At 40.7% G+C, this 24,778-nt stretch overlaps 1 pseudogene; it reads left to right on the plus strand.

Annotated features, from left to right (window-relative positions):
- The first annotated feature begins 1,042 nt into the window (after nucleotides 1-1,042).
- Nucleotides 1,043-23,026, plus strand: LOC122652038 (annotated as a pseudogene).
- The last annotated feature ends 1,752 nt before the right edge of the window (nucleotides 23,027-24,778 follow it).

Below are 24,778 nucleotides of genomic sequence, written 5' to 3' on the forward strand. Positions count from 1 at the left end.
TCCATGACCCTACCAGTAGCAGAGCACCAGTTCCGCGGCTACTTGGCCTCTTCTTTCTCTTTCCTCCTCTGGCAAGTTTCAAACTGCCTACACTTTACTGACCCAATTTCTGCTTCTGTTCCTTCTACCACCACCACCCAACCCCCCGCCCCTCCCCCCTTCATTCACAAATCACTCTCACACTGAAGAGCTATAACCCATGAAACTATGACCATTGGACTACCATGCGGGTGATTCTGGTTTCCTGTGGTTTAACCATTCATAGTATGACATACTATATGTTACTTTGATTGCCAATTTGATTTGCAAGATATGTTGAAGTTAATTCTAGTAAACCATCATTGGGTTTGACAATTAATGTCAAATTCAAATGTTTATATTTTCTAAGATGCATTGGTCGTTATGATGTGTGGAATGGAACTGTTGTGTTCTCTTCCTCACCTCGTTTTAATTTATTCTACACTTTTTTTTTCCGGGGGGGGGGGGGGGAGAGGAGTGGTGGTGGTTGATTTCCGTTGTGCATCCTTATTTCTCATTGTCCTGGGTACAAGGGCAATTATTAGTACCCTAATTGTGCAAGTTTTTTTAGCTCTAGAAAGACAACTTAATAGGACTGATAGGCAAAGATGTGATTGTTGCGTTCTTTGTCATTCTGCTTCCTTCCAACTTCATCTTACCCTTTTCAGGGGTTAAACTTAAATAATATTAGATGCAGAAATCCAGAAGAATAAGAAATGATTTCAAATTGGAAAGCCATATTGGGTTTAAGTGTTAATGAAAGCATGAGAGATTAGAATTTAGTTGCAAACAATCAGTTTTAGCTCATTCTTAATACCAGATAAAACCCATATTTTTTGCTCTTGGAATTTTTATAGAGCAATCATATTAAACACGTATCCTGTCATTGCCGTATGTATCCATTCCTATATTATTGTTGTTCCCGAACTTACTATGATACACCCTACCTTGTCTCAGGTAAAAAGGTGCCAGTTGGTGCTTGCAGCAAAACCCTTCAGAAGTCGACTTCTTAGAGAGAGAGAGAGAGAGAGAGAGAGAGAAAGAAAGGCTCATGGGGAAAATAAACGATAAGAAGCAGAAGCACAGTGGGAAGGGGAAGAAAGACGTGGTAAAAACGAGGGGTGGAGAGGATAACATCAACCATGAGAGTGACAGGGTCATTACCGATGCTCGTTTCTCCTCTGTACATTCCGACCCTCGATTCCAGAGAGTTCCCAAGAAGCAATCGAAGGTCTCGATTGACTCTCGCTTTAATCGCATGTTCTCTGATAAGCGATTCTCTTCCTCATCTGCTCCCAACGACAAGAGAGGAAAACCTAAGAAGGATACCTCAGGAAAGCCACCTCCGCCATTACTATCGACTTGAAGATGAAGAACAACAAGAAGAAAAACAACAAAAACCAAAGGAGGAAAAGGGAGAGGAGAGTGAGAAGAAGAGTAATTTGGGTAAAGTTGGACATGGAGATTCAAGCAGAGTATCTGAATCTGAATCCTGATCTTTGAAGTCTTCGGATGAATCGGAGAGTGATACCTCTACTTCCACTTCGGATACTGATGATGATGAGATTGAAGCTTATTCTGAGGATGAGGTTTCAATCCAGGTAAAACATTTTGATTTCAATTGAGTGGAAATGTTGTCTCACATTCTAAATGTTTTTGGTTCTTATTTTTTTAAATGGATTGCTTTATACTTGGGAACAGGAGGAAGCCATACCAGAAATTGAGAAGGAAACTCACAGACTTGCAGTCGTTAATATGGATTGGAGTCAAGTGAAGGTCTGGGTTGTTAGTCAAATTTAAATTTCTACAATTATCAATGTTTTTGGTGTTAATTAGAGAAAATATTTCCAAGCAAAGTTAAAAAGGATCCATGTTTCATCATGGAGCTAGTTCACAAGCACTTGTTTCAGAAACACCTTTGGTTTCCTAAGCTTTTCTTGTGAGGAGAACCCTATTCATGCTTATGCATGAGGCCATATATAAATGCCACACCTTAAAATATGGGTCCCTCCCTTCTACTTTGAGGCATGGACCACTAAGTTTGTTCCTCCAATTGTTTTTCATTGACCCTCACTGAATGGCATAAGCCTCAACCACCTCTTAAAACGAAGATAGATTACTGTATTTGCTTTTGAATTGTGGTTTTCTTAGCGGTACAATTGTGGTTGATAACTGTCATGTTTTACAGGCTGTTGACCTCTTTGTGTTGCTGAGCTCATTTCTCCCAGAAGGTGGACACATTTTGTAAGTGGCTGTCTATCCTTCTGAATTTGGGCTTAAGCGTATGGAAGAGGAAGCAGTGCGAGGACCTGTTGATCTATTTGACAGTGACAAAGAACGAATTGATGATGACGAAGATGATGAAATTGACGATGAAAAGTTGCGTGCATACGAGAAGAGTAGGTTAAGGTGATTGGCTTACTGCTAGGAGAACTTCTTCTTGTTTACTATCTATTTCCCTTCTTCCCTTTCATTGGTATACAGTGGTGTCTTTACTATGTGACTGGAAATCGTAATCATGCCTTATTGGGCTCAGTGGCCCGCTATCACCACACCATTATACATATCTTTAATTATGTCCATATATTTACTTGAAACACTTCTCTACTATAATACTTGCCAAATTAACTCTCTATGGATTCTATCTTAAGCTTTTTCTAAGTCAATAAAGATCATATAGAGAGCCATCTTACATGCTCTAAATCTTTCCATTAGTCTCCTAAGTAAGTAAATAACTTCTGTGGTTGATCTTCCTGGTATAAAACCAAATTGATTATCCAAAATATTAGTTTCTTATCTCAAGTGGGTTTCAATTACTCTCTCTCACATAATTTTGTAGTATGACTTATACGTTTCGTTCCTCTATAGTTTTTTTTTTGGGGGGGGTGAATATCCTCTATAGTTATTATAGCTTTGAATATCACTTTTATTTCTATAAAGTGGAACCATAATGCTTCTACTCCATTCATCTGGAATTTTTCTTGTGCTCATAATCTTATTAAACAACTTAGGTAATCTAATTATTTCACAAATTCCTAAGCTCTTCCACACCTATATTGGAATACCGTCTGGACCTATTGCTTTACCTATTTTCATGTTCATGTTCTTTGAAGCTTCCTTTACTTTAGACACCCAAAATTTTCTTATATATCTAAGACTTGTGGTTTCTTGAATCTTGGTGGTTATTACAACCTTCTAAAACACTATTAATTTTCAAGTGGGTTTCAATTACTCTTTCTCACATAATTTCGTAGTATGACTCATACGTTTCGTTCCTCTATAGTTATTACAGCTTTGAATATCACTTTTATTTTTATAAATTGGAACCATAATGCTTCTACTCCATTCATCTGGAATTTTTCTTGTTTTTATTTTTAAGATGGAGAAATAGCTTTTCCATCTCTCTTTACTATCCTCAACACATATCAATACTTTATGTCTTCACCTTTAATGCATCTAATATGGTTGAAATCTCAACTATTCCTTTCTCTTATTTTAGCTAGTTTATAGATACCTTCCTTTGTGCTCAAATTGTTACAGAGATGGTCGTATATCTTAGTCCTTGCTTTCCCTACTATAGCTTCATGTCTAGCAAATTTATAGCTTTTTAAATCCTCATCATCCCTAGTCCTTTGTTAAGTTCTTAGCCTTAATGGCTACTTGAACTTCGTTATCTCACCACCACATTTCTTTTGATTCACGTACAACTTCTTTAGCTAAATTGTTAATATAAGTAGCCATCTCGTTACACATCATGTTAGTGTCTCGCTTGAAGTCCCATCGTCCCTGTTTTACTAATTTATCAGTAAATTTCTTCAAGTTTTCTCCTTTCAAGTTCCACCAACTTATCCTAGGGAAAATAATTTTACATTTCCTATGATTCAGCATTTTAAACACTTATCTATGACCATTAATTTATGTTTTGTAGTTAAGTTCTTTCTTGGTATAACCTTACAGTCTTTACATATTAATCTATCGGTCCTTCTAGTTAGAAAGAAATCTATTTGGCTACTAATTTGCCCACTTTTGAAGGTTATTAGATGTTGTTCTCTTTTTCAAAGCATGTGTTTACTATTGATAAATCATAAGCCAAAACAAATTCTAAAACTGAGTCCTCTCCTTATTCCTATCTCCAAAACCAGATCCTCTTTGCATTCTTTCGTAGTCCCTACTATTTCTTTCAACTTGCCCAATTAGATCTCCATCTATGATAAACTTTTCTCCTTGACTAATTCCTTGAACTAATTTATTCATGTGTTGCCAAAATTGTTTCTTAGTAGTTTCATCCAATCTTATTTTCATGGTTCAACTCTTGTATGCGCTTTTTGTTTTGGTTTATGAGGTTTCAGCTTGGGCTGGTTCTTGTGTTCTACTTTAGGTTATTAGGCCAAACTTTCCAATGTGATTACTGAACCCAGCATCATATGCATGTTGGACTAGAAACATAGTGCGGCTTCGACTGTTTTTAGAGGGTATTGCACTTTGGCGCAGGGGTGTTGTTCAGGTTCCCCTCTGCCTCCTTTTTCCTAGCTTCCCCCCCCCCCCCCCGGGTTTCTGTTATTACCCGTGACCAAATGGCTGGCCATCTGTGTCTTTAGTGCTTTAGCCATTTTTCTAAGAAGCAATTACTAAATTAGTACTGTGGGAGTTTGGGGTAATAGATGGTCCAAGTGTCCAACTACATAAATAGCTACTTTATTTTTAATTTCCAATTACAGTCTAGCTCCCTCCTGCCTTTGTTTTTTAGTTGATTGACAGCTTGCATTCCATGTTGGAGCTTAGCATTTGTATACAATTTTTTGACTAGAAGAAATGTTTGTAATAGGCCTCCATGGGCTTTGGAGGATTTTTTTGGTTCAGTCTTATTGGTGGATGTACTAATTCTCTATATATTGTGAAAATCATTCCCTTTTGACCCCTCCCCACCCCCCCCCCCCCAAAAAAAAATAATAATAATAAAAAATAAAATAATATAAGACCCCCCCCCTTTTTAGATGATGAAAACATCATTCGCCACCTCTTCTTTGTGTTATTCCAGGTACTACTATGCAGTTGTGGAATGCGACTCAAGTGCCACAGCTGATTATCTTTACAAAGCTTGTGATGGAGTTGAGTTTGAGAGGTCATCAAACGTGTTGGATTTGCGGTTCATCCCTGACTCCTTGGAGTTTAAACATCCTCCTCGTGAAATTGTGACTGAGGTATTTATTGAAACTTGGTTTTTATTGACCCCATGCCTCTAAAGAAGCCTTGTTTACACTAATTGTTGTGAATCATGTTCTGTGATTCTACTCTGTCAATGGAGATGTCTTATGTCTTGCACCTCAATATCTATATGCTTTCTTTTGCTGGTGTGTTTTTTTTTTTATCTTTTACATTATATTTTGTAGAGTATTCCTTTACAGTTTACTGCCACTCCGATAAAAGGGATCCTACTTTATTCACATCTGCTAATTTTTCCTGCCCAAACCCACCGTTACCTTAGGTGCAAGTATCGAAGTGATATGAATCTGATTCTCACCTTCAGTCCCGCAAAGAGTATTCTAGATTTTGTCCATCTTCTTTTCCACAACAACAGTCAACAAAGAGAAGTAGTAAGTTGGTATAAATTCTCATGATGTGTTGGTGACCTGTCCCTCTTTACATAATAGTGGCCTTCCAAGTGGATGACTTCATATCCATTTTCTTATACACTTGATCACATATGATTTTTGTTTGTAAAGCTCCCAATAGTAACTCTGAATCCATAAAGATCACTTTGTTAGTTCACAATGAAAACTGTTTGACAACTTTTCAATGTTTGGCAGTACTTTAAAACTTGGTTAGTTTAATCAGGGATTGTCTGATCCAATCAGGATGGGTATCTCATCTGGTCAACTTGTCCTTCTAGGATCAGTTTTCAACTTGACAGATTATACAGTAGATGAAAAAATTGGACAATCTACTCAAACGATGGCCGGATTAACTTGGTCACTAACAAGGAAAGGATTGGCCAATCGGGTCTCTCCCCTGGTCGACTTGTCCTCCCAGGATAGGTTTCAACTTGACAGATAGACCAAATGGATCGGAGAAATCACCCAATCTATGCAAAAGATGGGCCGAGTTAACTTGGTCACTAACAAAGAAAGTTTTTCTTTTTCTGTCTTTTTATTTTTATTTTTTGGGGTTTCTTCTGCATCACTATGAATGGTGGATGAGTTCACTATCATTTTATTTACCTCACAAGTGTTTTTACCAAGTTGGAGTGGAGGGGGTAGTTTTTGTAAATTCACTTTTAAAGGAATCTCTACATGCTCCCTCTACCTCTCCCTAATGTAGTCCTAGAATAGGAAATAATCCTACTAGGAGCCAGGTAGAATCAAGCTCTGGTTAAGCCTGCTGTTTAGGGCTGATTAGGGGCTGTTTTAGGGCAAAATTAGGGTTTAGGATGGGAATTTGGGAATGGGGTTTATAGGGTTTTAATCTGCAGGTTTAGAGGGTCATTATGGTATAAAAATATATGGATTTGGTTAGGTTTCAAAATTCTGCAGATTTAGGGTTAGGGTTTCGGGTTTTTAAAATTAGGAAAATAGCCAAAACTAGGGTTTACAGTAGGATTCAGGGGCAGGGGTTAAGGTCGAGTGTTAGAGGGACTAGGGGGAAGATTCAGCTGCAGCAAGAAGGTTTTCTGATGGCTGAATAGGTCTGGACTGAAATTAGGATTTCTTTGGTTTATAGTGATTAATGGGGAGTTAGGGTTTAGAGTGATGGAAAGGGGCAGCAACTGAGATCGAGTATAGGCAGGGGTGTGATGGAGCTATGGTCTGAATTTGATTGAATTCAGATGGGTGATGAGTATTAAAAATAACCTAGATGATCTAGGGTTTAAGGGAAATCGATAGGGAGAGAGAATGAATGGAAAAACAGAAATTAAAGAGCAAACTTACTACTAGATTCCACTGGTAGCAGCTTGATTGAAGAAGGATGAATCCACTTTCGAATGAGAGACCCTCCCAGCCGTCACGGCGTAAGGAGTCTCAAGATTCCACCCACCCTTCCACCTTGATGTATCCACAAGGATGCAAACACTCTTGAAGAGCAAGGAGTAGCAACAGCAGTCGGCCAGCAGCAGAAAACAGGGTTTTTTTTCAAATTTCAATTGTGGGGGAGCCTCCCACGATCTCTTATATTTATAATAAGGTCATAGGCCAATTCCTACTACAAATTAAATACCTCTCCTTCACAAAAACGTGGAAGGGAGAGGTTTAAGTCTAATTAATTACTTAAAACAGTGTAATGACTTAACTACCCCTACTAACTTAAAAATAAAAGAATTTAACTTAGAACAATTAACTTAAGTGAAGATTCCATACTAGCCAATAGGATATAAGAACCTATTAGCCAATAGGAACATTTCACTTAAATTAGACCAATTGAACCAATTGGATGCAACCAATTTAAGCCGGTTCAATCTAAAAAACAGAAAAATAGAAATCCTAGCCTACGGCTCCCTATTTAAACCCTAAGTTCAGGGTTTCTTCTTCTTCTTCTTCATTCTTGGAGCTGCATCAACTCTCCCCGTCTTGAAAACATTCATCCCCGATGAATGGCTGGAGATCACATAATGGTCTTCCAAATCAGGGTCGAGTTGCTTGAGTTCATCTTCAGCGGATGGTGCAATTTTGTATGCGGACAGCAGCTCTTTGGAGGATGAAGAAGATTGCAAATCTGGCTGGACAGCAGCGTCTTGACGAATTACATGAACACCTTGTAAATCTTCATCATCAAAATAATGTTCATCATCGTCAGGGGGAAGTGCATGAATGTGAATGCCGCCTTGGTCTTCATCTTCACCTTGAACTTCTTCTTTTTCAGCCACGTTGAGAGGCTTCTTCTTATGTGGGCAGTCCCTAGCGATATGTCCCTTGTCTTGACAATAATAGCAAGTAAAGGGGTCATTTCGGCCCATAGGAGTCTTACCCTTGTCATCCACACGTGGGGGAACAGCAGGACGAGAAGTGTTGCCTATAGAGGAACCTTGTTTTGAGGTGCTAGTGTTGATGTAGGCCGGCTTGGAAGTAGAACCCGGCTGTTTACATGAAGTTAATAGCTCCTCTGCTTTAAAGGCCTTCTCAAAACAATCTCGAACATCTATAACATCAACCACTCCAATTGTCCTGTTGATCTCACTTGATAGACCCAATCTGAACCTGGAAAGCATTTGGATGCCCTCCTCCCTAATGCCAGTGCGAGAAGAAAGAGCATTGAATTGCGTCATGTACTCAGTTACAGTCATGGTTCCTTGGCGGAGGGAGTTGAATTTATCCTGCATCTGAGACCTGAAGTGCCTTGGTAAGTATTGCTTGTTCAGGTCATATTTCATGTCTTCCCAAGTGCGGGGTGCAGTACCATTGAAGTCCATCTCTCTTTCAGCAGTTCTCCACCACTCACGTGCAGCTCCGACAAGCTTAGCACGGATTAACTGCATTTTCCCTTCTTCAGATAGATCATACCAATCGAAATAGTCTTCTATTGCAGCAAGCCAATCATAAAACACTTGAGGGTCAGAATTACCATCGAATTCTTTCAGCTCAAGCTTCACCTTCTGGTTACCTGTATGTCGTCCATTAGTACCTTGGTCTCCAGTGAAGTAGGACCTCATATACTCTTCAAAAGTGGGCTGCCAACCTCTGTCTCTGTAGCCTGGGTGGTGATCTCTGTGTTCCCGAGAAGGCTCACGGGCATATCTAGGTCTGTCCCGACGATCTCTATAGTAGTCTCTATCATCTCTGTCATCTCGATCAGTCCTGAATCTGTCCCTGTGACCTATATGTCCATCTCTATAACCCCTGTAGTCATCTCTAGGGCTCCCATCTCTGTTAGGCAGTCTCTGTACCACTGAATGGGGTTGATACCTGTCCTCTTCTATGGGTACATTGCTGTCCCCATTAGCTGTAAGCTGCCTATGTTCAATTACTTGCAGCCTTTCAGCCATAGCTCTCTGTTCAACCCTAAGGTCTTCAAACAAGGTCTTCTGGTCTGCAGTAAATTTCCTGAACATCTTTAGCATGGCTACCATGGGGTCGGGTGGTTGTGGCAGCACCGGGTTGCCATGTTCATCCATGTCTCTGATACCAAAATAATGTAGTCCTAGAATAGGAAATAATCCTACTAGGAGCCAGGTAGAATCAAGCTCTGGTTAAGCCTGCTGTTTAGGGCTGATTAGGGGCTGTTTTAGGGCAAAATTAGGGTTTAGGATGGGAATTTGGGAAAGGGGTTTATAGGGTTTTAATCTGCAGGTTTAGAGGGTCATTATGGTATAAAAATATCTGGATTTGGTTAGGTTTCAAAATTCTGCAGATTTAGGGTTAGGGTTTTGGGTTTTTAAAATTAGGAAAATAGCCAAAACTAGGGTTTACAGTAGGATTCAGGGGCAGGGGTTAAGGTCGAGTGTTAGAGGGACTAGGGGGAAGGTTCGGCTGCAGCAGGAAGGTTTTCTGATGACTGAATAGGTCTGGACTGAAATTAGGGTTTCTTAGGTTTATAGTGATTAATGGGGAGTTAGGGTTTAGAGTGATGGAAAGGGGCAGCAACTGAGATCGAGTATAGGCAGGGGTGTGATGGAGCTATGGTCTGAATCTGATTGAATTCAGATGGGTGATGAGTATTAAAAATAACCTAGATGATCTAGGGTTTAAGGGAAAACTATAGGGAGGGAGAATGAATGGAAAAACAGAAATTAAAGAGCAAACTTACTACTTGATTCCACTGGCAGCAGCTTGATTGAAGAAGGATGAAGCCACCTTCGAATGAGAGACCCTCCCAGCCGTCACGGCGTAAGGAGTCGCAGGATTTCACCCACCCTTCCACCTTGATGTATCCACAAGGATGCAAACACTCTTGAAGAGCAAGGAGCAGCAGCAACAGTCGGCCAGCAGCAGAAAACAGGGTTTTTTTTTCAAATTTCAATTGTGGGGGAGCCTCCCACGATCTCTTATATTTATAATAAGGCCATAGGCCAATTCCTACTACAAATTAAATACCTCTCCTTCACAAAAACGTGGAAGGGAGAGGTTTAAGTCTAATTAATTACTTAAAACAGTGTAATGACTTAACTACCCCTACTAATTTAAAAATAAAAGAATCTAACTTAGAACAATTAACTTAAGTGAAGATTCCATACTAGTCAATAGGATATAAGAACCTATTAGTCAATAGGAACATTTCACTTAAATTAGACCAATTGAACCAATTGGATGCAACCAATTTAAGCCGGTTCAATCTAAAAAACAGAAAAATAATTGAGTATGGAAAAATAAAAATCCTAGCCTACGGCTCCCTATTTAAACCCTAAGTTCAGGGTTTCTTCTTCTTCTTCTTCCTTCTTGGAGCTGCATCACTCCCTCTCCGGCTTCCCCTGAATGTTTGGATCCGAATTGATATCGGCAATAGCAGCCTTCATGGCAACCTTTTACAACCCTACCGATAACAGAATCAAAAGTAATCACCACACCAACATTCACAAGTTGGGGCTTTTGGTAGTGCAGATAACTATTAACGAGGATGCATATAAAGTTTAAAAATGATGTAGGAAGAACGGAAGGGTGAGGGTGAGGGTGAGGGGGGTCCCAAGAGATTCTTCCTCTCTTCCCTCCCAAGTTTGCTACAATTGATTCAGTTCATGGCCGTGGTGGACATGTTGTGCACTCACTCGCATAACGAGGATTATCTTGGGGTACCAAAAGTAGCCGTCCATCTGGTCAGGGGATGCTGACATTGTCGAGGCATTCTATGGGTTCTCCACCAAACTTGAAGGATCCAAAAATATGGATGACAAATTGCTGGAGTTGCAGAGACAGTTTGAGTTTGCTCACCATTCAACAAGAAAAGTCGAGCATTAGATTGTCTCAAAGAAATCTGCCGGACTTGAATGATCCAAAAATATGAATGACGAATTGTTGGAGTTGCAGGGATCGTTTGAGTTCACTCAACAAGAGAAGTCGAGCATTAGATTGTTCGATAGAAATCTAATCGAATTAGTTCGAAGCCTCCAAAGATGGAAGTTTGGGCCCCAGGGTGGAGAGAGAGAGTAGGCGGATGCTTTGTTTTGAGTGCCGTAGGAGGGGATGTTTGGATTCCACCTCAACTCACCAAGATTACATAAGAGGGCTAGATAAAAAGATAGTGAATGGAACTGATCCACTCTTCATAGTGATGCATAGAAGGAGCCCTTTTTTTTTGGGGGGGGGGTGTTAACCCCTCAAACAAAAAATGTTAAATGCCCTTGAACATCCTCTCTTCTTTCTTTCTTCTCCAAAGCCTGAAATCAAACCCCTCCCTTGACCGCAGAACTTCAGGTATGTCCTCTGTCCTTCCCGTCCATCTCTCTCTTGCCTCCCCTCTTTCTCTCTCTCATTCTGTCCTACTCAGATTGGGCACTTTCCTGTAAAATAATGTGTCCATACATGTGGACATGGATTCAGTTATGGTTGTCAATCAATTTGGGAAGCACTTGAGAGGGCACGGGAAGGTGTCAACCTGTTTCACTCGGGTGATCTGCATCACTCTTTCCTCCATCTTCCAACAACTTCAACCAACATCCTTCTATGGTCTCATCTCATTGACGATGAGTCTCTCTCTTTTACTCTCTTATGTAGGGATATAACTAAGGTTTACAGCTGATTCTATAGACCTTGTTTAGAAACTCCTATCTGATAATCTCCCTAGTCGGTTATATAAGAATGGTATATTACACCTAGAGGTTTCACAGCCAAAGTGATAGATCCTGACTAAAAACCCTACTCTAGTATCTTATTATTTCGAAATTTGAATTGATAAGAATATATTTATTTTTGGCTTGATGCTTTTATATATTTAATTTCATCCCTTTAATAACATTTGTATATTAATTTTATAATATAGAAATAGTTAATAATATATATAAAATATTTAAAAGCGCTGTATACCCCTTGAGTCCCCAAATCTATGTATACTCATCCTAGCAACATATATGTCACGGCCTTAGACCTTACTAAGCAACCGCGCCGGCACTTAGCACTCACTCTAGTACTAAGTCAGCCTTTCACCAACTCTAGCAAGGGACTTGGGAAGAGAACTTAGAGAACATTAGAGAGACTTTGAAAGAATGCACTTGAATTGCTTGAAAGCTTTTAGTACAAGACTTGATAGCTTGCTTGTTTGATTGGGTGTTTGATTGGTTGGTTGGTTGGTGCCTTAGCCAAATGAGGCCACCTCTATTTATAGGCACCCCAACTTACAATGTATGGCTAGGATTTGTACAAGTGTTCTCCATCCAATGGTGGAGAACTTTCTAGCCTAAGGAGCTAGAATTTTCCCACCTCCTTTGTGGAGGATTCTAGCTCTTTGGAGAACTCTAGAATTGTCCTCCTTCCTTAGATATTTACAAAGCTTTTCTAGAAGTTTCTCTAGAAACTTCCTTGACCATCTTTGTTTCTAGAGGTTCTAGAACATATCTAGACTCCCTTCTAGTGTAGAGAGTTCTAGGCCATGGACTTGGTCTTAGCCCAATGTCCAAGTCCATGGGCTTACAAGTTAGGCCCGTGGGCCTTTGTTGGGCGGGCCGTGACACTCTCCCCCGCCCAAGTTGGCGACGCCCTCGTCGCAACCTTCTTGGAGAACTTCTGTATATGGCCTGCATGAACGCCTGTATAGTCTCCTCCCGTGTGAAGTAACAACGTCCATTGAGCCACATCTGGAGTCTTCCATGTCTCTCCTCGTATGGGCCAGTGTGTCGGCGAGCCTTCTCCTTAGACACCTCCTTTAGGGACTTGTCGAGCACTAACTCCCCGTCTTTGAAGCTTGTCGGTCGCCTTCTTTTGCTAGCCCTCCTCTTTCTCTTCTTCTTGGTCTTGTCTTTGCAAGACCGGGCCACATCCACCTTCCCCTTAGGTGGCGATTGTTTGTGCATCCCTGATGGCCTGATGTCCTTGCATCCATCAAGGGCCTTCTTAGTAGGCCTTGCTTCCGCCTCTACAAGGCCGTCTTCCTTAGCTCCAGACGATACGCCGAGAGTGGAGTCTTTGAGCTTCGTTCCTTCTTCCTCAAGTCGCATCGCTGTCAAGAGCTTAGCATTCTCCTTGGTCCCTGACACCGTGGGGACCATGCATGGAGCACCTTCCTCCATGATGCACACCGTGTTGATGAATGGCATGGGTATAGCCTTAACCCTTCTAAGAAAATCCATGCCAAACACCACTTGATAGTCGTCCATGGGCACCACCGACAGATCTAAGGTGCCGCTCCACGTCCCCATCCGCATCTCGACCCCTCGAGCTATGCCTTGTATGGGACGAGCTTGGGAGTTAACCGCCTTAAGCCATCCTCCCTCCTTGGACACCTTTAGTCCAAGCCTCTTTGCCTCCTCCCTTGAGACAAAGTTGTGTGTGGCGCCTGTGTCGACCATAGCTCGTGAGGGCTTCCCGTTGATGTGCACCTCTACATACATAAGCCCCTTCTGAGAGGTAGTGGCCTTGACCTTCGTCGCCTTGGCCTTGATAGCACCCAGTTGTTGTAGGGACCCCACGTGTGCTTCCTCTTCACCCTTCTCCAATAGGGCATTGAGAGCTTTCCTCTTGGGGCAATCCCTAGCCCAGTGTGGCCCTTCACACAAGAAGCACTTATCCCTTGGAGTGAACTTATCCTTCTTGTCAAACTTGGTCTTACCCTCCTTGCTTGTAGTAGCCTTACTACTTCCTTCCTTGGGAGGGTATTTCTTGGGACCTTTATCTCCCCCACCATTTCCTCCATTGCTCTTCTTGGCCTTAGCATTATCTTCTCTCCTGAACTCCACCAATGACTCCGCTGCTGCTATGGCTGAAGCAAGATCTTACACGCCTCGGCGTTGTAGTTCTTGCGCGGCCCAACCTTGGAGACCATCCATGAAGTTGAAGAGAAGTTCTTCATCGGTCATACTAGGGACCTCAAGCATAAGTGTTGAGAATTCCTTGACATAATCCCTAATAGACCCAGTGTTTTCAGCCTTTTAAGGCTCTTTCTAGCCAAGTAAGCAGCATTTTCTGGGTAGAATTTCTTCTTTAATTCCTTCTTGAACTCATCCCAGGAGTCTATGGTGCACGTACCTCTTTCTATGTAGGCATGCCTCCTTCGCCACCATAGAGTTGCTGTGTCGGTGAGGTAAAGTGTTGCGGTCCGCACCTTAGTCGGCTCGTCCTCGAGTGCCATCGCCTCGAAGTACCTCTCCATGTGCCACACAAAGTTGTCGACTTCCCGCGCATCTCTCTTCCCATCGAATGGCTTGGGCTTTGGTACCTCCACCCTAGGTACCTCACGCGAGGTAGTGGCTCCCCCGACCGCTGCCCTCCTACACATTGCCCAATCCGCTTGTACCTCATCGATGCGAGCATCCATCTTGGCCAATGCTTCCCATACTTGAGCCTTGAAGCTGGCAAACTCTTCCTGTTGGGCGTGCACTATGGTGTTGAGAGTGGTTTGTAGGGACTCCTTGAGCTCTCCCATTTGGCTCACTAGCTCCTCCTTGAGCTCCATCATGTGGCCTTCGAGCTCCTCCCCACTTTGCTCTACAACATCGAGGCGCTCCTTCACCTCGGCCATTGCTAGCTCCACCCGAGCTAGGCATGGCTCCATAGCTCTACTAACGTCCACAGACTTGTCCTTGCCTCTTCGCCTCTCCTTGGTGGGAATGGCCTCCCTCCCACGGGCTTGTTCACTCACCATCATGTCTAGCACTTCCGATTCGTTAGCCATGATGTCGAATCTACAAGTATCTTCCCTCGCAACCGAAGCTCTGATATCACACTTGTCACGGCCTTAGACCTTACTAAGCAACCACGCCGGCATTTAGCACTCACTCTAGTACTAAGTCAGCCTTTCACCAACTCTAGCAAGGGACTTGGGAAGAGAACTTAGAGAACACTAGAGAGACTTTGAAAGAATGCACTTGAATTGCTTGAAAGCTTTTAGTACAAGACTTGATAGCTTGCTTGCTTGATTGGGTGGTTGGGTGTTTGATTGGTTGGTTGGTTGGTGCCTTAGCCAAATGAGGCCACCTCTATTTATAGGCACCCCAACTTACAATGTATGGCTAGGATTTGTACAAGTGTTCTCCATCCAATGGTGGAGAACTTTCTAGCCTAAGGAGCTAGAATTTTCCCACCTCTTTTGTGGAGGATTCTAGCTCTTTGGAGAACTCTAGAATTGTCCTCCTTCCTTAGATATTTACAAAGCTTTTCTAGAAGTTTCTCTAGAAACTTCCTTGACCATCTTTGTTTCTAGAGGTTCTAGAACATATCTAGACTCCCTTCTAGTGTAGAGAGTTCTAGGCCATGGACTTGGTCTTAGCCCAATGTCCAAGTCCATGGGCTTGCAAGTTAGGCCCGTGGGCCTTTCTTGGGTGGGCCGTGACATATAGCTCTTGTTTCACTCTCTCTCCTCTGCCCTTCTTTCTATGTCCCCCCCTAACAACGAATTTTTATCACCTGTGGTTCCCCTGCCCGGTACGGTTCCCTAGTGCCTCTAATAAAAGGGGGTGGACCCCACCCGGGCAGTGTGTTAGGTCAGGGGGTGGAATGGTCATTTCAGCCCCCTCTATGAGAGGAACCGCACAACCGCACCGGTCAGCAAACCTCAGGGGATAAAGGTCCCCTAACAACTGCTCTCTTCCTCAATTTCGCTCTGCTCCCATTGCTTAGTTTAGTTTTCTTAATGTTCTCAATTTTTATTAGGTAATTTTTGTTTGTTCTTCACGGTTAAATATTTATTTAGTATTGATTGGGCTATCCACTCAGGTCAGCTGGCCAGCGAACGAGTCAATTTTCTGATTTTTAAAACGCTGATGTTTAGAATATCTCCTCTAGCAACCAGCTCACTTATAGAATGGTAAACCTTAGGCGTGGCACTGCTTCAGGAAATTTAGGACTTTAGAACACATGAGAAGCTACCAAAAATTACTAGGAAGTCTGTGTGAACTGTTTCTTGTGGTTCTCATTACTATGATACACCACATCGAAATTACTAACTACATTTCCTTATGGTTCCCCTCCAATTTTCAGAAAATCCTCATGTATCTCTGGTTGTTATTGAATTGTCTGAGCATCTGAAGAAGGTCATGAGGTTAACTGGTAGGAGGAAAGTGTTCAGTAAGAGGTTCTGGAGTTTGGAGGTTTCTTTGGGGGAAAGGTTCGAATCATTTTTCAGTCTTTTTGAAGTATAATAATCATGGAATCAGGTATAGATATTTTTGGGAGTGGAACGTACTGCTTATGACACTCCATGCATTGTTTTGTGTGATCAATTGATTGTGACTTCTAGATATAATTTTTTGTTTCAATAATATATATAATTTTTTGCTTCAGCCACCAACAAACTATGAAGGTTTGGATTTCCACAGTCGTGCACTACAACATAGTAAAATTCATCTTACTTGGGATGAAGATGAACCACAACGTGCAAAGACCTTGAAACGAAAATTTAATGTTGATCAGGTTGGTGAATTGACTCTCCCAACTCTTATGGCTTTCTTAGTGGTGTTTCTATTCAGGGTTGATATGTTCCACTCTGGTTATTTTGTGTTGATCTTAATATCTGTGTTGTGACTTATATTTCTTTTTGGTGACCAGAAAATGTAAGACATCTTCTTTTCCTAATCCCTCTACAATGAAGAAGACCATAGATTATAATGATAGGGATATAGGAAGAGATAATGGGATGAGAAAAAGTCATATGGTTAAATAGCGAGTGGAACATTATTGTCAAATGTTTCATTGTAAGCTCTCCCTCTTTATGGATAATTGAACCAAGATAGGGAAAGGTTGGGCTTAGTATCTCATGTCTGTCCATCTTGCCTACCAGTGCCCTCTGAATGTACAATTCCCCCCCCCCCCCCCCCAAGCCAAAAAAAAAGTTGTGTTTGCCACAGTTCAGTAAAACCTTTTGATTCTCAGAAATTTCTCTATAGTTTCAACATGCACGATGAGGCATTTATAACTAAGAGATTGGAATTTTTCTGACCCTTGGTGCACTAGGGAAGCCAAAAAAACAAAAAAAGAAAAAAAAAAACCTAAAAATGAGACCAAATTATCTAATCAAACATCAGAGAAGTAAGCAATGGGATTTTCAGCAGTTAATTTGATGAATCCACAAGGAAAAGAGAAGGAAACTTGGAGAGAAATCAGTTATGAAACTTCAGAACGGGATCTAAGTTTTGGGGCTCCAAAACTAGCAAATCTATTCTCTTTTCTGGCTAAGAGGAGTATATATATAAAGCCCTAATACAGAAACACTTCTGAACAGTAGTGAAAATACAAAAGATATCTAAACTGGTTTCTGCTCTTTAATAACTAATAAAATCCATTCGGTTGTAATGGTTTTCTGTTTTCTAGCTTGGTACAGTAGGCTTTAATAACTAATGAAATAAAGATTAAATATAAAAGGTATAGACTGAAATAGAATCTGAAAGGCATATATGAATTTTCCTCAAGCTCGTGCTCCACTTGGGATAAACTCACTGTGATCCATGGAATTAAAACTCGACCGAAACTTGTCGAAACCACCGAGTTAACTTGGTTTTGCAGGTTTCCGAGACGAGTTGAAGGGGAATTTTATATAATCCCTGGATTCGACTGGTTTCGACCATATTTCGGTGGTTTCAACACATATGCCCATCGAAACTAGGGGAAACTTGGCTCGAAACTATGACAGACAAGTATTTATGCTAGAAACTGCCAGAAACCAGGACAGACACTTAGTTATGTCTAATATCATTCAAGTAAATGTTTTTATATTTGTATTTCATTTACTTAAGATACTATTCATAAATAAGCAAATACCCTCTATTTGAATCCAATAAAAATAGTTAAAAAATCAAATTCCAGAAGGAAAAAAAAAAAAAGTCAACCCCCCAGTTCAAGAACAAAAACTGGATTTTTTACGGTAGGTGCAATTTTCAACTTTTTAATGCTGGGGTTTTTCTCAAATCTAAAAATTCCGTAAATCTTAATATGGTAAAACACTGCTAAAAACCAAAAGTGCGGTAAAATATTCATTTGTTTTGGTGTCCAAAACAAATATTTTCATTCAGAGCGATTTTGACAGCATTTGCGGTGCACACCAAATTAAGTTTGACCGGTACGTAACTCCTTCAATATAAATCAGATTTAAGCAATCTTGGACTTGTTGGAAAGCTATCAAAACAAAGCTTTCTAACAAATCCAAGATTGTTTAAATCTCATTTATATCAGCATTAGGCTCCAACTTCGCCACTACATTTTCCACTGCTTGTAGAAGTGACTCATCAATCCCAAAGTGATGCTTGTAGTGATACTTGGGATTGAGATTGTATGCTGAAAATTACATAAATGACTTGTTAGTGCTTATGAATATGTAAATGGAATGTAAATTAACTTAAGTATCTTTCACTAAACATATAAAACTCACCAGCTTTATGTACTGGATAACTCCAATGTTTCTCCCATTGGTCCTCAATGATTTTAAGGTACACCTTCCCACCTTTAGGTATTTCACCTCTCATGCGATCCTTCATTAGCTCCATGATAGCGTACAGGTGTGGCAAGATAGGCTTCTTCTCTAAGTCTATCATCCTCAATACCCTTACCATTGGGTCCAATATAAGAAGGACCTTCTTCAAGTCTTGCCAGAACTGGTTACTAGAGATGGTTGCTTGTGCTGCCTTATCCCTTGGCGAACCCGACTCCCTCCAACTTAACCACTCCTCACTAGTAAACAGGACCTCAGCCCAACCATCTTCGTCTGAAAATTCCGCAATGCAACGTAGTTTGTGGCAAATCGAGTAATGCCAGGCCGCACCAAATTCCCTTGGCATTTCTCCCTCAATCACTTCAAAGAAAATCCATGGTTATAGACAGTTGTGCTCATTTGTCTTGCCCGCTTGACCACACCCGCTATCAGGGATCACTTTCCCATGTCCTTAAGCATGAGGTCAATGCAATGGGCTGCACATGGTGTCCAAAAGAGGTGGATCCGGCTGCTGTGCCCATTCATCAATGTCTCCCCTGCACGTTATGTGGCCCTATGTCCTCCACAACTCTCTTCAACAACTTGTATATATAGATTGCATCCATTTTATCTTTGGATGCATCCACTGACTTTAGAAAGACAGTCTTCCAATCATAGTAGATCATGAAGCTGATGAATCTAGTGGGTTCAGTTCAATCGTCACACATCATAATAACTCCATAGGTCTCCCATGCTGCCTTTAATGGGTCAATGTACTCATCAAGCTTCTTTCTGGGGCAAATAGACATTCATCAATTCCCAAGGATTGGACCCTTTACTCCTGGGCCAGCCCTCCCTGTAGTGTCAAGCATGGCCTGGTAGTATGTTCCCTGAGCTGAATACCTAGGATGCTATGGTAGAATAAGAACTTGGAAACAATATCACCAAGTTTCGCTTTCATATTACCCTAGGCTTGGTTTATAGTTCTTTTTATGATATCCTACTGCTTGTGTATAAGAGAATCCTGCTGAAAAACCTCAATGGGCATCATCTGGGGGTGGGGCTGCCCTGATACTCTGGGATCTCCTAAAAGTCAAATCCCCTTGCCTTTGTTTCTTCCTCCTCTCCCCTGTGGGCCTTGCATCTGATCCAGCGACTCTAGAACCAGAGCCACCTGCTCCTTTCCCCATCTCTGCAGCCCAAACCCTCTCCATCTGATGTGAAAGCCAGCTCTCTGCCCTAGCCTGCTGGAACTGTCTCCACTCTGCTTGTGTCTCAAAATCCTCACGCCTATTATCATTGTTTGAGTCATCAGAGGCACCCTGTGGGTGTTTCTCTAACACTGCCTCATCAAACTCCTCCTCTTGTGCCCTTTGCTTTTCAGCCATCTTTAGTCTTCCTCCCTTTAAGTGTTTAGAAATGGCCTGCTGCATCTCATAAGGAACTTGGGTGCATTTGGCCACATCCCTGTACCCACCAACCAAATGCCACTTCAGTCTAGTGGCCTCTCCAAAATTTAGAACCTTATTACAATACTTACGTTGTGACTTTTTATTATCATTTCCTATTGGTTCTCTATGCCTCCAGCCAGGCTATATCTCCATCTCCACTATCAGGCTTCTCAGCCATTGTACTGCTGTCTTCTGACTTTTTTCGCTGTCACATAAAAAATACATGCATTATTAGCTATTCTACGTCCTTTCAAACTCTTAAAACAATCATATAGCTATTTCCTATATTCCCCCTTACTCATTTTTTTTCTTAACTAAAACTTATTTTAAAATTAATAATACCATAATTTATCAAAAATAATAATGGAATGAGACATGGATCATCATTTTCAGTTTGAAAATACTACATCAATTTTAAAGAATTTTAAAACCAAAACAGAATCTCTCCCCTATTTTTTCTGAATTTTCTGTAATTTTTCAAAATAATTTTTAAATTTCAGAAATTAAAAGAATTAATTTTTGGTAAAATAAAAAGAATCTGTGAGGCCATAGATCAGCCAATGATGTCCAACATATATAAAAATGGCCTCCAAACACTAAGTATTAACCCTATTTTTTTTTCAAAATTTTGTTGCAAGGAAATCATTTTTATTTGCAGAAAATTAAAAAATAGAAAATTAAATCCCTCTCCGTGAAGTCATAGGTCGGGCTACAATATTTAACATATAAAAAATTGAATGACAACAACCAAGTACTGATCATATTTTTTGCAAAAGTTTTGCGGGAAAGTGGGCTACCTCGAATTTTGGATTTTGCACAAATCTTCACTTCCACTGTGTTCCTCTACTGTCCAAGCACTAGTACCAAACATGTATGGGGGGAGATTTGGCCAAAAAATTCATGAACATGGGACTTCTGGAGCTTTTAGGCTGGCGAGAAAGGTCAAAATTTTGACCCAACTTGTCGAACAGGTATATATAAAGCACGGAATGTACCGTTTCGGCTGATATTTTGGCGAAACAAAAAATGCAACTGAAATTTCAACCGAAACATTGTATGTTTTCTGTATAACACTGGGATTCGTTTCGGTAGCTTGTAAAACCGAAAAAAAAAGGGGCCAAAATCTCGCGAGATTTCAAAACCTTGTACCTTGGCTTGTAGTTACTTGAACATTCGTCATCAACACAAAGATTACTTGGCACTTTTGCAACTGACTCTCAAAAATACCACTACTGTCCCCATCCATTGCAGCTCAGGGTAATGATATATCCTTGGAGACCAAGATCTTTTGGCATCATAGCTGGCTAGAGGGAACTTCATTTCGTTTCCTCGCCTTTGTAGTTGATTTTTGGTTATCTTTGTGCTCTAGATTTTTGGATCTTTGTGCTCTAATGCACATAGGTCTATTGTTCAAATGATTTTAATGTGGAAAGATAGTTGAGGACTAACCTGGTTTCTTTGTGTCTTCTAAAGCTAGCTGAGTTGGAGTTAAAAGAATTTCTAGCTTCCGATGATGGAGAATCTGATGATGATGATGAGAATGATGAAGCCTTGGATGGTCAATCTGACAAAAAACTTGAAAAACGTGAAAAGTATCGTGCTCTCATACAGTCTGGAGATGGTTCAGATGGTGAGGAGGAAGAGAAGGATATGGAGGTTACTTTTAATACTGGTCTAGAGGATGTAAGTAAGCGGATTCTTGAGAAAAAGGACAAGAAGTCAGAGACTGTTTGGGAGGCCTACCTTAGAAAGAGAAGTGAAAAGAAAAAGGCTAGGAAGAAGAATGCCAAGTACTCATCAGAGGATGACAGTAGTGATACTGATCGAGAAGTGCCTGAACAGCCTGATGACTTCTTCATTGAAGAACCATCACTGAGAAATGATAAAAAAGAAACGCAGCAGCAGGGAACAGACAAGGAAAAGGAAGCAAGTAGAGCTGAGCTCGAGTTACTTCTGGCTGATGATCATTTGGGAGACCAGAGTCTGAAGGGATACAATTTGAAACTTAAAAAGGCTAAAGGCAAGAAAGGGAAAGAGATTCCAATGGCAGACAAGCTCCCATCCACAGACTATGACGATTCACGTTTTTCAGCTCTTTTCACTTGCCCTTTATTTGCATTGGATCCCACAGATCCACATTTTAAAAGGTATGTAAACCATCTTGCAGGTTGTTGAATATTCCCACAGATCCACAATGTAAAAGGTATGCGAACCATCATCTCCTCCAAAATAAGGAGTGGATTTTGGAGCTCATTGCCATGGAAAATAGTGAGCATAGTGAGGACAGTTCCAGTTCCCTCAGTCTATGCCTGCTGTTGGGGGAGAGATATCATCTCCTCCTCACTTGTGCTGCCAGGATTGTAGGGTTGCAGTTTGTCACCATAATCTCATTGCTTTTACTGTTAGGGGAGAGTGATCATTGTTCTTTTTAGGTGCCAGATTAGAAAAACTAGTCGGTTCCCTTAAAGCATTTTGTGACTTAACCTACAGACTACAGAGACTGAAAACATCATTCCCTATGGGTCTTCCACAGAATTTTCCTTAAAAAAAATGTTATAACCTGTCAGGTGGAGACTCTATTAAAAGGAACATTATTCACCCTAAAGATTGTAATAAAACAACAGTCGAGTAGATTCTCTATCAAGTACCTTGGTCCAGGTCGCCTTGCATGAGCATCAAACTTGCCGTAAATGTAATTAGTCAGTTTTGCTTAGAAATCTGTATGTTGCAGGAGTGCAGCTTATGCTCGGCAGATGGCACAGAAGCAGCAAAAGGGTGTCCAAGTAGATGTTTCAGGCCGGGGGCTGATGGAATCAGGCAGGGAAGCTCAATTGCCATCCAATGACTTGGCATCAACTAAAGATGATCAATTATTGTCCAATAATGTGCAGTCAGAGAAAGAGAAGCACGAACTGTCTTCCTTAGTTCGGTCAGTTAAGAAGAAGGCCCAACAAGTTCAATTGCCTAACAATAATCTGGCACCCAAGAAATATGAGCTGTTGCTGTCGGATGAGGCATATAGGAAGAAAGAGAAGCACAGACTATCTGCCTCGGTTGATTCAGTTAAGAAGAAGGCTAGAACATAGTACCTGGTTCACTGGCTTGGTTGGAGTATGCAATTAGCAATTCACAGTTTTGCAGAAGAGGGAGCTTTCTATCTAATACCAGAAGATAATTTTATAACAAAATTTTGTAACTATAACAATACAAATTTTGCAGAAAGCATGGTGAAGGAATTAATTACATTTCAGCTCCGAATCTAAAATGTTACCATTATCTGTTATGCAATGATTTTTTTTTAAATAAATTAATAAGAATAATGGTTCCCTTATTGAAAGATCACCCTTAGTTATGTGATATTCCTAATGGCTTCATCTGGTTGCAAGTAAAAGGAAGTTCTGGGAAGTGAAATTGAAAGTTCTGTAATCAATGATTGTGTGGCCTATGTAAAATTCTTGTCACATTTGGTAATAATATTTTTCAGATGTAATTTTTATTTTTCTCAAAAAAATATCTTAATTTTTTCTCAAAAAAATATCTTAATTTTTTCTTTTCAAATAAAAAAAAATTGGTCCAAAGTAAAATGAAATTTAATAACCATGTTTTGGATTTTGTTAAGAAGTTACCATTTTAGGGGAGAGGGAGGTTTGGAAAACCTGCTTTTCAACATTTGTTTCCACTAGTCTTTTTTCAGTAAACCACAAAAAAAATTGGACCTGTTTATTATTTGTTTGGGAAAAAGATCGCTATTTGGTGGTGTTTCCTACGCCCTCTCACAAGGCACCGTGAGATGATGCCTTTGCCCCTTGGGCAGATACCTAGGAATGCTCGCCATTGGCCCAGACACTTGTGTAGAAACCATGCGACCAAGTAGAGATCATGCAAGTACCTCTTTATTTGATTTTGGACCTAGTTTTCCTCCACCCATAGAGGACGGTTCACCCACAATCCTAGGATTCACAAATCCCTCCTAGGATTTTTGTATGTTCAAAAATACCCTCCCGATACCCATTTCCGTCCTCTCCCACCCTTTGGTTAATGGATCCCATTCATCGTGGATGGAGGGAAACTCGATTCTTTGATTTTTATGCAAGAAAAAGGATCCAGATTGTGGGTCTTGCGGTAGCTTGAAAAGATTTTTATATCATCGCATCCCACAACCCCTAAATCACAGATTAAGATTGTCTCCAGGAAGCCCAGCACCCAGGGGGCATCCAGCGGTTGAGCTGTGCCGCACACATCTCGGCACATGCCTAGGGATGTGTGCGGCATAGCCCAATGGCTGGCAGCACCCTGGGCGTGCTGGACTCCCTGGAGACGAGCTAAATTCCCAAATCACCTTCTCACAATTGATCTTACTTACTGCAAAGGAATTTTAAATAGTAGACGAATGATTGATAGAAGAAAGAGGAAGCAGGAGTGGCATTTTTCCATTGGGATTGCTATTTTGGGTCTTCTTCTGACCTTTGGTCACTTTGAGACAACTTCACTGATATTTTTGGATTTTCAATAGTACCTCTGGGTGAAACCAAAATGACCTTTTAATCATTTTCTATAATTTAGCTGCCAAAGTTGTGAATTTTTTTTTTTCTTTCCCAAAAAACTGAAGTGTGAAGCAGATGGATCTGGTTTTATTGTGCAAAGTTATCGTCCCAGCTCTTGATAAGTTTGTTAGGATGATCAAAATATCTGTCATATGATAGAGATTGATTGAGGCTCAAATTTTTTCTTGCTTAGAAGATGAATTTCAATTCGAATTGAATTAACCATAAAGTAAAACTTTGAAAATCTAGAGACTACAGGAGGGTGCATGGATGGCTGAGAAATACAAAATGCAA

Source organism: Telopea speciosissima, chromosome 2 (assembly GCF_018873765.1).
Source record: "Telopea speciosissima isolate NSW1024214 ecotype Mountain lineage chromosome 2, Tspe_v1, whole genome shotgun sequence".
NCBI classification, from domain to species: domain Eukaryota; kingdom Viridiplantae; phylum Streptophyta; class Magnoliopsida; order Proteales; family Proteaceae; genus Telopea; species Telopea speciosissima.